Raw genomic sequence first — 5,181 nt, 5'->3', positions numbered from 1 at the left:
GTTGGCTAATCCATCCTGCTCAGATCCTCTATTGTGCTTTGAATTATATGGATCCAAGAATTTGCCATTTTTATGAGGTAAACATGATGCATCTTTAGGATAATTTCCAGTTTCTGATAACTGCATCTCCATAAAGCATCCAGGGAACACAGCACTAGCATTCTCAAGATTACAACTGTTCTGCTGGTTGAATTCTCACAAACTTCATCATCATCACGCTTTGAACTCTGATGCACCAATGCAATACAATCTACAGAACCGTTGGAGATGGAGTTTACAGCAAAATTGCAGGCTGTCTTTTCTAATGTAGTGTCAGTGATATCTGAATCAGGGGCTGCGATGCTCTCCTTTTACTACAGGATTCAGTGTTCGAAGTTTCTGGTTCTGCCCATCAGAACTGGGTTCAGCTGAGGCAAGTACTGGATCCGCCTCCAAGGATTGCGTAACATCTACAACTACACCACAAGGTATTATGGGTGATGAGATTAGGGAATTATTACCTCCAACTGGATGACCATTACTCACACTAGTATTTTTTCCTGCAACTGAACTTGGAGAAGGATCAGTTTGCACAGAGTCATCCCTGATTTGGTCAGAATCCATATTCTGAAGAACAGAACTTTTCATTTTCTTATTACTCTCTCCAATACACCCAAGCTCTTGATAAAGACTCCGAGACTTGGTATTAACCACATTGTCGCACAAAGAAACTTGATTTTTATATTTCTTAATCCACTCTGATGGGCTTGAATTCAGATCAACACAAAGCTTAATTCCCTCTTCCGAACTGACATGAAATTCAAAAGATGCTGGGACATTTGCAGTAGTTATCATAGAAGGCTGGGCATTCTCTTCAGAACTGGCTATAGTATTTACATCTGCACCATGAAATGGGGGCGAATCTTCTACCCTGCCACCAAGGCTTAATTGGGGCTTATCATGGTTGACATGACTCCCAGCATATTGAGAAAAAAACTGAGATGGAGATACCTCTCGAAAATCATTAATTAAGCCACCAAAGATTTCCTGTGGATATCAGATTTTGCAGCACTTATAATGCAGATAAAAAGTATTCAAAATCAAGAGATTCCTTTGATACCGGCCTCTAACATCTCCCATGTTGATTAACACATGCGGAATTTAAGACCCATCTTGAGTCAATCAAAAAGGAGGAATATTCATCATGTACGGTGTATATGGAAGCATTTCAATCATTCAAATCTTAATAAACACTTTCACCAGAAAAAAAAAAAGAAAAAAATAAACAAACCTTATTATAAGCTCCAGGCCCAATAAAACTTTCCAATTTATTGTATTGAAATTTCTATTCCCTTTGTTAATCTCCTCTCCAGGACAAGATCCGAGTTCAAAAACCATCTGAAACAGAAATAATGATCAGTTTTCATAAGAATCTATATCAATTGATAGAAACTCAATTTACAATCAGAAATATAATACTAAATTCAATGAAATTAGAATCACAGAGTTTGGTGGTTTGCAAAGGCACAAACCTTGTATAGAATTTAATGCAGGCTGCAATGGTGGCATCGAAGACGTATGAAGTAAAGCATTTTGACCCCCACCTATGGTTGTGCTAGATGATACCAAACTCAAACCCTTCCTCTGCAAATATGTCAAGGCATCAGTATTTCAGTGTACTTGCTAACAAGCAAAAACATTTTAACTGATATCAAAACAAATGCAGAACTCAAAATCTGTCTGCGCGTGGAAAAAAGAACAAAATTTCAAACCCTCATGCCATTAGCATACCATGCAAAACAATACTAAAAACTTGCCTAATTTTCACAACAACCTCCTCAAATACATATTAAACTCATGAATAAGTTCAAAAATAACAAAAAAGCAATTTCTAAACATATTAAAAAACAAAATGGTAACTTCTTCAAGAATGAACTGCACTCAATCGAATATCCAAAATTCATTATTTAACAAAAGCTAGTAAAGTACTTCAAAGTTTCTACTCAAAAAGCTCATAGCAAATTAACATATCAACTATTCATAAAACACGCGGATGGTTTCAAATAAAACAAAAACTACGAATTTGGCATATAAAGCATGCCGATAAGTTCAAAAACCTCGAAAAACATTTTCTACAACATACTAAAGAAACCAAATCATACTTCTTCGGGAAAAAACCGCGCTCAACCAACTCGATTCTGCGACTCATTATTTAACAAAACACGCTTCCATGCCAACCAAAACTAGCATTTTACTTCAAAAACTTTCTTCCTAAACAACTCATATCAATTACATACCATATATTTCATAAAACACACAGATAATTCCAAACAATATTAACAAAACTACAAATTTGGAAAACTATTAACAAAAATTAAGTCAAAAAACTTATAAAAAATTGCCTAATTTTCCAATTTACGTCCTCAACACTACAAATTTAGCAAATTAAGAACAGAAATTGGAGATTCCTCATAAAATAATTACCATAAAGTAAAACGCAAGCGATTCGACCATTTCGGAAGTTGATTTTCTAGCAGGCAAACTACATTGCTTACACAAACTTTGAAGTTCTTTTCTCGAAAGTTTGCGAAAATACTCCTTTCCGTCCTCGCTCTCTTTATTTAGCATCTGCAATTAGCAATTAATTAGCAAAAATAAAGACGAAATTAAAATATTAAGACATAATTAAGGAGCTAAAGTGCAGAAATTTTAATTCAAAAGGAAAATGAAGAGAATACAGCGCAAGCTCAAGTCTCTAAGGAGAGTGTTTGGGTGTTTAGCGTACCTGATCGGATATTTTCCGGGAAAGATGGCGAGAAAGTGCAGGAAAATGCGAGAAAATTCTTCGCGTTTACTTAGCAGAGAAGACTGATGAGAGTCGGCAAATGCCGTGTTTTTATGGGTTTCATCTTTCAAAATCTTGCCTTTTCTTCTCAATAAAAATAAATAAATTGAGGATATTAACTTTTTGGAAAATCTCAGGACAGTCCCCACATTTTTCATTTTTCAATTAGATTCTTAATGTATTAATAAGTTTTTAATTGGATCCTTTTGATAGTTTTGGTTGACAGAATTATTAAGTTATCATTTGTAACTCATGTAATTTCTCTTTTCGTGTATAAAAATTCTCCTCCTCACATGATCGTAAAGTATCTGATAGTTTTAAATTATATATATAAAAAAGAAATGATGGGAGAATAAATGGAATATAATGGAGAGTTTATTCCAACCAAATCATATATAAAATTTAATTTAATTAATAACTTATTATAATTTTTATGTTTAAAATAAATTATTAAATTACAAAATTAAATTTAATTATACTATTTGAAATATCTCTGGACAATTAAATTAAATTAAAAAATTTAACTATTTTACTTATAAAAAATTAAACTTAATCAATATTTAAATTGATATATTTAAGATGAAATTAAACGAACAAATAAACTAAATAATGCCTACAAACTCTTACTATATTTTTAGAATAATATTTTATATCTGGAATTATTATAGCAAATTAGAGGGTCTCCTCTCTGATTCATTTTTATTTATTTTTTATGAGAATTTTCAATTTCAAATATTTTATTTACTCATAAATTACCAATCATGAAAAATACTATTTAGAAAAGTCAATTTGGTAATCTAGATTTTTAAATATTGTAAATATTTTTTTTATACACTTCAATAATATTTAAAAACTATTTAGAAGAGTCATTTAATGTACTAAAAGAAGAGAAAATACTGTTATTTTAATATATTGTGCTCTTTTTTTTTTTTTTTTTGGTCAGTCGGGTTTCGGCATTTTTTCAACATATGTAGGAATTATTTTATTTTTTAGGAGAAATGAGATTATGGCATTTTATATGGCTATTTATTTAGAGTGCATGATGAGCCTATAGTGATATATTTTCAATTTGACTTCTCAACAGGATGGAGATGCCTTAACAATTAATCTATTAACTAGTACTCCATAGTCCATACTATCAATTAGCATACAAAAAAAAAAAAATTAATCATGGCCCATCAACATTCCTTTATATGTTACATATCTCTCTATGAATTTTACATGATAATTTGAAAATAAATCTATAAAAATATCATTTTAAAATAATAATAAAAATATTGCCGGAAGTTAGTGTTGGTGGGTGTGTTTCTTTTTGAAGTAGCTATTGTAATTATAGTTTGAAAAAAAATAAGTTTAGAAAAAATACTTTTAGTTGTAGTTAGTTGGATTTAGATACATGTTTGCTAAAAACTATAGTTGAAGTTTATGTGCAGCAAAAAAACATGTATAAAAAATTTTAATAAAATGTTTTCTCTATTTGTTTTTGTGTTTAAAAAGAGTTTTTGAAAAAAATAAAAATAATTAATTTTTTTGCTTCAAATTAATATTTTTTTAGTATTTTTTAGATTATTTTGATATAGCGATGTTAAAAATGATTTTAAAAAATAAAAATATATATTATTTTAATACATTTATAAGTGAAAAGCACTTAAAAAACCAACTACAACCACACTCTCAAATACTCATAATCATGAAATTCGGTTAAAAAAACATATAAAAACTACATAAAACCTTTATTTCAAACTCAATTTTTTAATGAATCTCACAGTATAAAACACAACTTGATTTATTATCAAATTTATTATCATGTATGTTTCATCGCTAACTTGAAAGTTAGAGGAAAATAAACGCGCTTTTATTGGCATGGGCGGAGCTACATCGTCCACGGAGAAGAACAAATGCATTTACCCCCCTTAAATTTTCAATACTTTCATTTTAGTCCTCTTTAATTTTATCATTTCAAATTCATCCTCTACTTCTTAGATGTTTGCCCCCACTTTTCTTGAAAAGTTTTACTTTACTCCCTTTATTTTTGAATCTTGGCTCCGCCCCCGTCCATTGGTCGTTGCTCAGAATGTTAAGGGATGAATTGGCAAGTTACATTCTTCCACGTGTTTGACAAAATCTACCCGTAACCTGCCAGCTTTAGACTATAAGGAATCAAATTTTATTGTTGATTGGTTGATGAACAAAGCTATGGTGATGGAGCTGTATTTGCATACTTTTTAGAACCCTTATTTAAGCTGTTTACTTCTTATCTTGTTGGACATTTATGGGATTTCTTGATCTTGTTCATGCCCTAATTAGCAATTTGGATTTTGACATTTTTTTAATAAATAAATAAAAACTTTTGTGTT

At 30.6% G+C, this 5,181-nt stretch overlaps 1 long non-coding RNA gene across 1 annotated transcript; it reads right to left on the bottom strand.

Annotated features, from left to right (window-relative positions):
• Nucleotides 1-1,490: 1,490 nt before the first annotated feature.
• On the bottom strand, nt 1,491-2,901 carry LOC118051924 (uncharacterized). Its single transcript, XR_004688116.2, has 3 exons — nt 2,765-2,901; nt 2,464-2,607; nt 1,491-1,623 (listed from the first exon to the last, which is right to left on the bottom strand). It is a non-coding gene; the product is annotated as an uncharacterized lncRNA (long non-coding RNA).
• Between the last annotated feature and the right edge of the window lie 2,280 nt (nt 2,902-5,181).

The sequence above is a fragment of the Populus alba genome, chromosome 17, assembly GCF_005239225.2.
Source record: "Populus alba chromosome 17, ASM523922v2, whole genome shotgun sequence".
NCBI classification, from domain to species: domain Eukaryota; kingdom Viridiplantae; phylum Streptophyta; class Magnoliopsida; order Malpighiales; family Salicaceae; genus Populus; species Populus alba.
Note: the sequence above shows the minus strand (reverse complement) of the source record. Positions and strands in the feature narration are given on the sequence as shown.